Raw genomic sequence first — 13535 nt, 5'->3', positions numbered from 1 at the left:
ACTTGTCAATCTGCTAGGGTTTCCATAACCCTAGCTATGGGTTTTTAGTTGCTATGCTTGTGAAATACTCAACAACATTCATAATTGAAGGTATAAATGAAATCAAAATTATAAGAAGTAAAAAACCTACAATCATAACTGAATTAATCAACTGAAGTCAATACGAGAGAATCCGAATCAAAATATATTTTTGAATATCAAAAGTGTGTAACTCCTACGAAAAAAACACATAACAGGTATTTATAGTACATGAGAAAACCCTAAAACCAAAGCTCCAAACAAAATAGGAGAAAACAGGGTCAGTGGCCACTTATGGTTGCTACTTGCGCCCTGTCCATGGGCATAGGTGGTACTTGCGGTCAGCAGGGAGGGCGCAAGTGACGACCTTAAGTGCCAGACTAGAATTTTCCTGCAAGTCAGCTCTTGGGATTTTGGACTTTTGGGACTTTCTTTGCCCACATGCAGTCCACAAGTGCTACTTGCGGTCCACATGTTGACTTAGCAAGTGCTAGGAGTCATCTTTTCAGCTCTTCTTCAGTTCCCGCACATGGTTTGATCACGAACAAGACAAAAAGTGTCCGGAACATCCATAATTTCTCCAATAAGTGGCCAAAAACACCTTTTTACATCTTTTTCACAAACTTAGCATCTACGACAAGATTTCCAGCAAAACATACCCGATACGCATCACATCTAACAAAACAACCTCAGAAACTTGCATATTATCCTCATTTTAAGTGTCAAAAATGCTATATTTCTATAGCACATCAACACCCTCAACTTAGAATGTTTGCATGTCCTCAGGAAACAAAACACCACAAAACAAAAACGATGCTTAACTAGGAGAATCTAAGTTATTCAAGGCAGTCAATCAACACTTTAAGCTCAAATAAGAACATGCCTTCCAACCTCATTTTTCAAAACCAACAATGTATGAATATGAAGCACAACAATGTGACACAATGGGATAAAGGAATGGAATTACATTAGTAATAGATAACCACACATATATATAAGTTACACTACCCAGAACAAGCAAATAGACGGCAGTATGACTTATGTGCCCTTACAACAAAATGTCCCACTCACTCATATGAAATCATTCATGTCAATGACGGGATAGTCAAGATACACTAATACTCAGAAAAGCAGTTCCAATCAATGTGCATCAAACATCATAGGCTTTCCCTTATTTTCTTTACCTTAGCATTCAAACAGTCAAGCTAGGATCACTATAGGACTTTTCTCGACTTATAATGTAGGCTTGGGGGCTAATATGGTACATATGGACATATCAAGTGACTACGCCTCCTTGGCATTACAGTAACTTTGGTGTCTCACTGACTAGCTAATTTTTTGCTTTATTTTCACCCTTATTTCTCCTTTTTATTTTAATGCACATTTGGGTTGGATATGGTATTTTATTCTTTCTTTTTTTATTTTTGCACAATCATTTTCTTTTCTTTTTCTTTTTTTCATTATTTTGCTACCACACCCACCCTACTAACTTTTTCTTTTATTTTACCCTTCTATATACCAATTTAACATTACGCACCCATATGACAGCTACCCTCAACTTAGGTATTTTGCCTGAGTGAGGTACACAATGTCCAAGGAGGACTCGGGCCAAAACAGGTACATTGTAACAAAATAGAAAGGTGAAAGATGAAAACAAAGAAATAAGCTAAGGCTTAAAACAGAGATCAAGGGATACTATTTCACACATGGAAGGTCATTTAAGCTAAAAGTGGACAAAAATAAAAAATGGTCCAAGTTATGACACAACCAAACCTAAGTCGTATCCAAGTGTATGACTAGTACCCATAAACCATACCCCTAGAAGAATAGAATCAAGGAGGTTTTAACACTGACCACCATACGAGTTTTGGATACAACTCGTACCCTGGCTTACGACTCATGGTGAACCACTCGTACTCAGATCAAACCTAAGTTATCAAATGTAAGGTTAAATGAAGAAACAAAACAACCCATATCCACCAACATAACTCGTACCACCCAAGTCATACCCATTTTAGTGACTAAATCCATCCCACCAACCAACACTAGTCAGCATATGACCGGACCATCCCACCCGTACCCAAGCGTATGACTCATTCCCTAGGTCGTATCTTTCCCAAAAACCATAAATTAAGGAAATTTTCTAAGGTCCAGAAACGAGGGTGTTTTAGTCTCCCCACTAGAAACATTCATCCCCGAATGATGGACAAGGTAAGGGTAACCATACGCACGAGTCATTTGCATTATCAAATATATTTCCAATCAATAAAAAAGTTTGTAAGCAAAGATGCAAAGATATTAATCTTTTCTTTAGAAAACTCAAAAAATAAAGATGTGTTGAAGAACACATACCTTCCGCACGAATCCCAAGAGCAGAAAACATATGCAAGTACTTGGACTTTATGTCCTTCTCTGTGTCCCATGTAGCTTCTTCCACCTTATGGTTCCGCTAAAGAACCTTAACCAAAGCCACATCCTTGGTTCGCAATCGACAAACCTGCCTATCCAAAATCTCAACTGGGACCTCTTCATATGACAGAGAGTTTGAGACACCCAACCCCTCTAAAGGAACGATCGATGAAGGACCACCAATGCACTTCCTTAACATGGAAACATGAAATACCATATGACAGAGCTCAAACTAGAAGGAAAATCTAATTCATAAACAACATTACCAACCCTTCACAGAACCACATAAGGACCAATAAATTAGGGACTAAGCTTCCCCTTCTTACCAAATGCATTACTCCATTCATGGGAGATACCTTTAGGAACACCTTATCCCCAACCAAAAACACCAAGTATCTACACCTACATCTGCATAGGATATTTGGCAACTTCAGGTAGCCTTAATCCAATCCCTAATCACCTTCACCTTTTCCATAGCTTGATAGACTAAATCCAGACTGAACATATTTGCCTCACTAAGCTCAAACCAATTAATAAGTGAACTACACCTCCTACCATACAATGCCTCAAAAGGGGCCATATCAATACTGGAATGATAGCTATTGTTGTAAGCAAACTCTACTAACGGTAGATGCTCAACTCAATTTCCACCAGAATCAATCACACATGCCCAAAGAATATCTTTCAATGTCTGAGTTGTCCTCTCTACTTGCCCATCTGACTGCGGATGGAGAGCTATACTCAAACTAACCTTGGTACCCAACCCTTTCTGGAAAGACCGCCAGAAATAAGATGAAAATTGCATACCACGATCAGAGATAATCAAAATAGATACCCCATGCAGCTTCACAATCTCCTAAAGGTACAACTTTGCATAATCCTCCACCAAAAACTAGTTCTCATTGGCAAGAAGTGAGTAGACTTCGTCATTCTATGTATAATGACCAAAACCAAATCAAATTGGTTTTCTGACTGAGGAAGACTAATAACAAAATCCATATTGATTACCTTTCATTTCCATTCAAGAAAACCAATTTCATGATACAACCCACCAGGCCTCATGTGGTCAACTTTAACTTATTAGCACACCATGCACTTGGCCACAAAATCAGCCACATCTTTTTTCATACCATTCCACCAATATATCTCCTTGAGATCATGATACATCTTCATAAAATCAGGATGGATAACATAGCGTGATTCATATGCCTCGGCCAAGATCTTTTGCCATAAACCGTCGACATCAGGAATGTACAACCTCCCTTGGTACCTTAAAGTACCATCGCCACTAATTTCAATGACCATTACCTTTTGCATACCCACACTGATCTTGATTTTTATCAAGACAGGATCTAGCACTTATTTTTCCTTAACCTCTGTACCAAGAGACAATTGAACCACTTCTTGTACTATCACCCCACCTTCCTCGGAGTCCAAAATATGAATTCCAAGATTAGCCAAGTGGTTAATATCCTTCACATATTGTTATTTTGCATTCTTCACATGAGCAAAACTCCCATGAACAACCTTCTAAGAGCATTAGCAACCATGTTAGCTTTACCTAGGTGAGAGTAAAAACTCATATCATAGTCCATGAGAAGCTCCAACCATCTTCTCTACCTCAGATTTATCTCCTTCTGTGTGAACACATACTGTAGACTCTTATGATCAGAAAGATGTCTACGTTCACTCCATACAAGTATGCCACCAGATTTTCAAAGAAAAAAACACCTCTTATATCTTCAAATCATGAGTAGGATAATTCCTCTCATGTTCCTTCAACTACCTAGAAGCATAGGCAGTCACCTTTCCATGCTACATCAAGACACAACCAAGTCCCACCCTAGACGCATCACGATAAACCACAAACCCCTCACTGCCCTCAGGCAATGTCAAAACCAGAGCCAAAGTTAGCTTATCTTTCAACTTCTCAAAACTCCCCTCACAAGTATCCGACCAAGAAAACTTTACCTTTTACTGAGTCAACTTAGTCAAAGGAGCAGCTATCATTAAAAAGCTTTCCACAAATCACCAATAATACCCAGCCAAACCCAAGAAGCTCAGAATATCGGTTAGAGTCATGGGTCTAGGCCACCTTTTAACCACTGCCACCTTTGGAGGATCCACCATGATCCCCTCACTAGAAATAATATGACCAAGAAAAGTCACAGCGTTCAACCAAAATTCATATTTAGAGAACTTGGCATACAATTGTTGTTCCTTCAAGGTCTGTAATACCATTAGCATGATCTACCTCACTCTTGAATAAACCAGAATATCATCAATAAACCCAATGACAAAGAGATCCAAGAACTTTCTAAAAATCATATTCATCAAATCCATAAATGTCATCGGGGAATTAGTCAAACCAAATGACATTACCAAGAATTCAAAGTGCCCATACTGAGTATGAAAAATCGTCTTAGGGATATCCTCCTCCCTAATCTTAAGCTGATGATAACCAGACCGAAGATTTATCTTAGAGAGGAACTTTGCACCTTGTAACTAATCAAACAAGTCATCTATCCTTCGAAGAGGATACTTGTTCTTGACCATTACCTTATTCAACTACCGATAGTCAATGGACATTTGATGGGAATCATCCTTCTTGCGTGTGAACAACACTGATGCACCCCATGGGGATACACTAAGATGAATAAACCCCTTATCCAGAAGATCCTTAAGGTTCTCCTTGAGTTCCCTCAACTCAGTCGGAGCTATTCTATAAGAAGGAATAGATATTGGATGAGTTTTTAAAACTAAATCAATACCAAACTCTATTTCCCTATCCGGAGGAACACCGGGAAGATTATCTGAAAAGACCTCACAAAACTCATTTACTACCAGAACTGAATGAAAAGGACCCTTCAAGTTAAAATCTTTAACCCGGCCAAGTGATAAAGACAACCTTTGGAGATTAATCTCCAAATAAACCTCCTCCTAGGAGTTAGGAAACCACCCTCCCATTCTATAACTGGTTCATTAGGGAACCTAAAGACATCCATATAGGTTCGATAATCCAAGGACATGTAACAAGAGTGTAACCAATCCATCCCCAGAATAACGTCAAAATCTACCATATCTAGCTCAAACAAATCTAAGAAGGTTTGTTTGCTACCAACAGATACCACACACCCCTATAGACTCTCCCAATAAAAACCAAGTACCTACCAGGATATAAATAAAAAAAGGATCCAAAACAACCTTAGGATCAAAACCTATACATACAACTATAAATAGGATCACATAAGAAAAAGTGGACCCCGAATCAAGCAGACAATACATATAACAAGAAAAGAGTTATAACATACCATTAATGACATTAGGTGATGCCTCAGATTCCTGTTGAGATGCAAGAGCATACAACCTATTCTGTCTTGTGTCGATACCAAAAGCAGGAGCAGACACCGAAGCCGCAGCACTAGACGCAGGAGCAGAGATAAAGCAACTGGATCTTTGATCGCTCCCGAAGTTCCCTTACAAACCGAATAATTCTTAAGCATATAGGTTGGCTGGATATATTTAAAACACTTGTCCCTACCTTCGTCATAAAAGCACTGATGAAGATGACCATAGAATCTGAAAGAAGGGCATAAAAAAACTGACTGACGCACAGTCGCTTTAGATTGGAACCCTAAACCCAAAAATTATCACCACCTTCCGGACGCCTATCACCCAACTGCCTCTAATAAGAAGTGTTAGCAATAGAGAAGGAACCAGAACTTCCCTACTTCTTCTTCGGCCATTTACCGATATCCCAACCACCCTACTGCTGAGCACCACTCTGCTTAGAAAACCTACTCCTCTTACCCATTTTTTCCCTAAACTCCTCTTGTTTTCTTTTTTTATCCTCCACATGCGGCATATGGGCAACCAACCTCGAAATGTCCATATCCTTAATCAGCAAAGCAATCTTTCTTTCAAGAATCAGATCCCAAATAGCCTAAAAATAAACTTTCTTATCCTCACCCTCATATCCGCTACCAAATTAGAAGCAAACCTTAACAGATGATGAAACTTTAAGGAATATTCCTTGACAGATATTTTACCTTACTTGAGATTCACAAACTCCTCCGTCTTTGCTTCCCTCACCTTTTAAGGAAAAAAAGGATCTAAAAAAGAATTAGAAAAAGCATCCAATAAGGACAACTCCTCCACATCACCTCTATCCTTATCCCACTTCTCATACCAAATATACGCAATATCCTTGAGCTGATAAGATGCAAAGTTTACACCTTCCACATTAGTAGCCTGCATTACCCTGAATATCTTCTCCACTTCACCTAACAAACCCTAAGGATCCTTCACCACCTTTACACCAGTAAAAGCAGGAGGAGTCATCATCATAAACTGGTCAACCCTCATGGCCTCAACAGACAACCCATAAGATGCATCCCGCTCATCCTGAGTAGTAACCAATAGAGTAATATTATGAATAGATTGATGCAATTCTACATTAGTCACCTCACCCTGAGGAGGACTAGTAGCAATCAGAGAAACTCCAGAACAATCAGGGATAGGACCCTAAGAACGAGTGCAAACTCCAAATGTAGGACGTACCCCATCAACATCATCCCCAGTTTGGATAGAATAATTTTCTTGTGTTCTAGATCATCGAGGTAGGATTTGAAAAATAACAACCCAAGATTAGAGAAGATTCCAGGACTTAGACTCCAAGCTTGAAAATAGAATACCAAGAAAGTGAAACATTCCTAAATGCCCTGTAGCCTCTCTCTCTTATAAGAGTGAGGTTCTATACACCCCTAAAAGAGACTCTACCAGACACGGCTTTGTGGACTCCCAATTGACCATGAACCTAAAACTCTGATACCAACTTGATATGACCCAACCTAGGGCCTTATCATAATGGGTGTGCCAAGTCTGACAGGACCAGAGACCAACCCCACTACCCAACCCAACCTCCAATCGCCTACACTGAGTTGGCTAAACTCCGAGCATATAACTAGTGTAACTACTCATATAAAGACTTTGGGATAGGATCACGATCATTACTAACCCAATCGAGTCCAATCGTCCTATACCAACCACCCAACCATACAAAACTAAACTAAAACCAACTGATTTATAATCCAAACCATGACTACATGAGTTCCATAATAATTACATATAATCCAAAAATGAAATACGATGAAATAACGAGAAATTTTGTCCAATGATGTCATCCCCAATACCCATAATCATACTAAGGCTGACACCAATACCAATCCCACCCATTCCAACCCATAGTAGTTCCACAAAACCCTCTAATTAAAGAATACAAATATTCGATTGGGATATGCCCCCAACCATAGCCAAAATTAATATCCATAAATAATCTAGAGTATGAAATAACATCCATGAAATAGAGCCTTTGTAATAGATGAAAGCTCGCTACTTCAATCCAAGGCTGACCCCTGAGTGTTTGAATGCTAAATAGAAGGAGTACGATGACCGATTCCTATATTGCTTGGGGATAAAGCCGCCCAAAGATAGGTTAGCAGGTTAATGCTAGCATGAACTCAAGATAAGGATTAAATAATGCCAATTATAAAGCCAAGTAAAAGCATCTATATGCACACAAACCATATATATATATATATATATAACCATGCCAGGAAAGAGAACCAGGTTTATCATGCAATTAAAACCTTTGCCAGGGATATGTATCTTTGATGTCCTAAAACTACCCAGGGGCTATATGGGTTCAGCTGCCCCTGCTAAAAGGGCCCCATTATGTGAAGCTGCAGGACAGAGAAAAGAACCTGGGATGACTAGTACATCCTCCAAAATATAAAGTGTGACATCATGCACATGGTCACAAGGACCAAACCTCACATCGGTAAATATGATTTTCCATTTTTGATCCCTCAAAGACCTCCACCTTCCACGGCTTAGCTACACACCCTCCTTTAAGCCTAATTAAAACCATTATCAAATAACCAAACCATTTTTTATTAATTATTAACCAAGGTCATTAGTAGTGGTATCATTATACAGACTATAACTTGTAAGTATTGTTCTTAGCCAAACCTTTTTGAGATCAAGGGACTCCCATGTACCCATAGATCATATTATCCAATCAACTTGGGGGATTCCCATGCCACAAGTATGTTTATTAAGCCAAACCATTCCAAAACAATTTAAACTATTCATATCATTTAGGGTTCCATTACCAAGTTTAAACCATGCATAAGTTCCATTGAAAAACCAATATTATATAGAAAGCATTGTAATAGACATTTTATCAAACACATTATGGCATAGTATTTCCAAAACTAAAGTCCATTACCAAATAACTATTCGCATGCAACCAATTATCCAAAACCACCATTAATGCATATAAAAGCATAATTAAAACATGGGAAAACCATAACAAAGCCTTTATTTATAATCAAAAACCCCAAATTATATTTGAAAACCCAAAATCATACAATATTCAAATCATGAAAACATTGCATAAAACCATGCCTTTAGTTGGAAATAACTATGAGGGAAAAGAACATGCCTTAAACCAAGATGATGATAGAGAATCATCAAAACAATCCCTAATTTACTCTTCAAGATGAAACCCTAGCTTTCTTTGCCCAAGAACTCTAAAGAGGATTTAAGTGTGTTTTCTAGGTGTTTAAGAATGGAATAGTAGGGTAAATAACCTCCCAATAGGAATATAAGTCATGGGAACTCATTAGGATAAGTGGCAAAATATCTAAATTGCCCTCACTTACACTGCACTTAATTCCCGTCATATGGTAAGACTGACCCTTAAGAGTTCCATCCATCCTGTACGAGTTGTAACCACCACTCATACCCTAGGATATCCCTCTTGGACCCAAAACTTTCCAAGGTAAGACACACCCAAACCCAAGTCATATCTAAGTGTACAACTAGTACCTATAAATCGTACCCCTGGCAGAATAAAATCCATGAGGTTTGAACACTGACCATCATATGAGTCTTGGGTATGAATTGTACCCTAGCTTACGGCTTATGTTAAGACACTCATACTCAGATCCAACCTAAGTTATCAAGTCTAAGGTTTAATTAAAAAAAAACAACAACCTGTATCCACTAATATGATTTGTACCGCCTAAGTCGTACCCATTTCAGTGACTAAATCTATCCCACCAACTAATATTGGTCAACATACGATTGTACCATACCACCCGTACCTAAGCATATGACTCGTTCCCTAAATTATATCTTTCCCAAAAACCAAAAATCAAGGAAATTTTCTAAGGTCCAGAAATCAGGGTATTTCACACGGTTAGTGTGCACTATGAACTTAGTCCCAATCAAGTGCCTGAAATTTTTCAAAAGTAAAAACCATCGCAAGTAGCTCTAGTTTTGTAACTGTAAAATTTTGTTGTGCATGAGTTAAAGCTTTATTGGCATAATAGATAGGATGCAATATCTTTTCTCTTCTTTAGCCTAGAACATCTCCCAAGGCCACTCCACTCGCATGATAAATTACCTCAAATGGTGCAAACTAGTCAGGAGACACAATGATGGGCCTCGAAATCAATTGCTTCTTTAGGTATTTGAATGCCTTGAGACAAGAATCATCGAACAAAAATTTTACCTCTTTCTATAAAATTTTGCATAAAGGACTTACAATTTTAAAGAAGTCATTGATGAACCTTCTATAAAAACCTGCATGACACAAAAAGCTTTGTATGCCTCTAACAAACACTGGCGGTGGCAATTTTTCAATCATCATAATCTTTGCTTTGTCTACCTCAACACCATGTTTGGAGATCTTGTGCCCTAGTATGATACCTTCTTTCACCATGAGGTGGAATTTTTTCTAGTTTAGTACCAAATTTCACTCTTCACATCTCTACAGTGCACTGTTCAAATAGGCCAAACAATCATCGAATGAGTCCCCAACCTCTGAAAAGTCATCTATGAATACTTTAATAGTGTCATCCACCATATCAGAGAATATAGACATCATACACCTCATAAAAGTGGTAGGCGTATTACATAACCCAAACGGCATATTCTTAAATGCAAAGGTCCCATAGGGGCAGGTAAAAGTAGTCTTTTCTTGGTCTTTGGGAGCAATCATGATTTGATCATAAATCGAATACCCATCAAGAAAATAATACCAGCCCCTACTTGTTAATTTGTCCAGCATCTGATCCATGAACAGCATAAGGAAGTGGTCCTTTGTTTCCACTTATTCAGTTTTTTATAATCCATGCAGACTTTCCAATCGGTCACTAGCCTCATGGGTACTAATTCATTCTCTTTATTTAGAACCACTATGATTCCTCCTTTTTTTGGCATGCATTAAATTAGGATCACCCACTTGCTGTCTACAACGGGAAAAACCACCCTAGTATTTATCCACTTAAATATTTTTTTTTGCTACCTCCTACATAGGGGAATTCAGCCACCTCTAGTGCTCAATATTTGAAATGTTGTCTGGCTCAAGCTGAATTTTATGTGTGCATAACCCTGGTGGAATCCCCACAATGTCTGCAATGGTCCACCCAATTGCTCTTTTGAATTTCTTCAATACTGATGTCAAAGCTTCCACTTGTCCTCCTCATAAATCTGCTGCAATGATCAGCGATAAGGTTTTGTTGGCCCCTAAAAATACATACTATAGATGTGAGGGGAAGGCCTTCAATTCCAATACTAGTGGCTCCTTAATATATGGTTTTGCAGGAGGTGTGGTTCTATTCGTCAAGTCAAGATCCAACTTCTTAGGGGCATATTTGTAAGAACCTATGCCTTGTAGTGCTTGTAGTGCATGAACCATCTTAACATATTCATCTATCTCATCACTCTCAAAGTTCATGATCACTGCTGCTAATGTTTCTACCTTCAATCTTTCCTAAAAAGGCATACCCACTACAACCACATCATCATCCACTACACCAATCATTGCTAACACTCTCATATCATTAGGTTGCTGAACTATCATGCATATATTAAATATTATTTGCTCATTATTCCATTTAAAAGTGATCTCTTATAGGTCCATATCAATCAACACCCGACTAGTGGACAAAAAGGGTCTACCTAAGATAATCAAAAAGTGGGTATCCACTTCAAAGTCTAAAATCATGAAATCTGTTGGATAAGTGAATAATGACACCCTTACTTCTACATTACACATAATAACTACCAGCTCCTTAACAGATGAATCAACCATCAACAACCCTGCAGATGTAGGCTTGTGTTTTCCAAACCTCAATACCTTGTATATCACCAGTGGCATTATATTTAGTCATACTCCCGAATCATATAGAGTCTGATTAATGTCATAAGTCCCAATAGAACATGGGATGGTGACTGTTCCTGGGTTTCCTTCTTTTATGCTGATGGTGCATGAAAATTTTTGCTAAACTATTCCACTACATTTTGGAGCTCTTCTAAAACCTAGTTCTCATTATCATCACTCTCAAAATCATCATCACTACAACCCAGCTTTTCAAATTCATCTTCAGGTGTCACATCCAAAAAAATATTATCCTTCTTTGGCTCATTAGTAGTAGGCAAAAAATACTTATTAGGTGGGGAATCACCCCTAGTGTTAATATCTAGACATTGAACCAGTGTTAGAGAATTCTGCACAGTCACTAGGTAGGGCACCTGTCTGTCATTAGGCCAAAGTGGCAGAGATTTTTCCATACTGTTTCTCCAACTGCTTAATAGTAGTTGAATGTGACTCAATCTTCTAGGTTAGTCCTAAAATATCAGCCTTGAGTTCTTTAAGGAAAGTTTTCTAGCTCTCTTGAACCTTTATCAGCTTAGCCAACATCTCTTCTATTCTTGATTCGGCATCTTTTCTGCCAGGTGGAATGTATTTGCCTCTATCATCATAGTTCCAACCCTGATTCCCTTTGTCTTGGGCTCAAAGACCTGCCAGCTGATGATCCATATACTTTGCCTTCTCCTCTAACACAGACTTATGCACCCTAGAAGTTGCGCTTTATGCCTCTATTGTATTAAACTTTGCAAAATTTATTATTATAAATTATTTGGCCAACTCACCAATGTCTATCCTCAATAGTGAAATCTCCTGAGCTATAGCATCCTCAGCTACTCTCCATTCACCAGAAGATCCAATGGCATAAATGTTAGAACCTCTCTCAACCTTCTGAGTTTGCCACCCTCAATTAGTTAACGAGATCTGATCTATTATACTTGAAGCCATCTCCCATCATAATCTTATGAAGGCTTCTCTGGAGATAGTGTCTTCCATTACTCTAGAACTGATAGTCAAGGCTCTATAGAAGATCTCCAATAAGCGTGTCCCTAAAATCTAGTGGTTGGGCACCATACTAGTTTCTTCTTAGACCTAAACCATGCCTCATACATAGATTCTGATCGTAGCTATATGAACTTATAAATCTTGTCATTGAGCTGCAATACCCTAGATGGAGGAAAGAATATGTTTAAGAATTTTTTGCGTAACTTGCTCCATGTAGTGATAGACCCTCTTGGAAGTTACCCTAGCCATAAAGATGCATCTCCAATAAGCAACAAGGAAAACAACCTCAGTCTCAGTGCCTCCTAATCTACCCCAGCTATGGTATACAAAGTGCAGATCCCAGTAAAATTTGCCAGATACGTGTTTTTGTTATCTACAGGCAACCCCGCAAACACACTCTTCAAGTATAAAAGCTGGATTATAGCACTTAAAATATTAAACTTGACATCTATGGGCAAAATAGGAGGGATAATGGCTTCAGTCTCAGTTGGCTCAACATAATTTAGATCTTCTTCATCATCTTCATACTATTGAACATACTGATATCCTGGGATCATTTGAGGTCAGCCTTCTCTGAATCTATTCTGATTTACATCATGTACTGCTCGGTAGTCTGCTTCCTATCTCTGCTCATCTAACTCTGCCTCCTGAGCTATGTGTTGAGCTTCTTCAACTACCTTCCTCTTATTTTAAGCTTGAGCTAAAATCGCACCAGTCTGTTAATTAACAATGTCCTTAACTCTTTTAGGAGAAGGGGGAGGCAAATTATCTATTTTCAACTCCATCATCCTACTAGGTGTTTGTAGGATCCTCCCTAGATTCGAATTTAGTGGGAGTAACAGATAATCTCTACTCTATGTGCTTGGCATACTCCATTGTATGC

The sequence above is a fragment of the Capsicum annuum genome, chromosome 7, assembly GCF_002878395.1.
Source record: "Capsicum annuum cultivar UCD-10X-F1 chromosome 7, UCD10Xv1.1, whole genome shotgun sequence".
Classification (NCBI taxonomy): domain Eukaryota; kingdom Viridiplantae; phylum Streptophyta; class Magnoliopsida; order Solanales; family Solanaceae; genus Capsicum; species Capsicum annuum.
Note: the sequence above shows the minus strand (reverse complement) of the source record.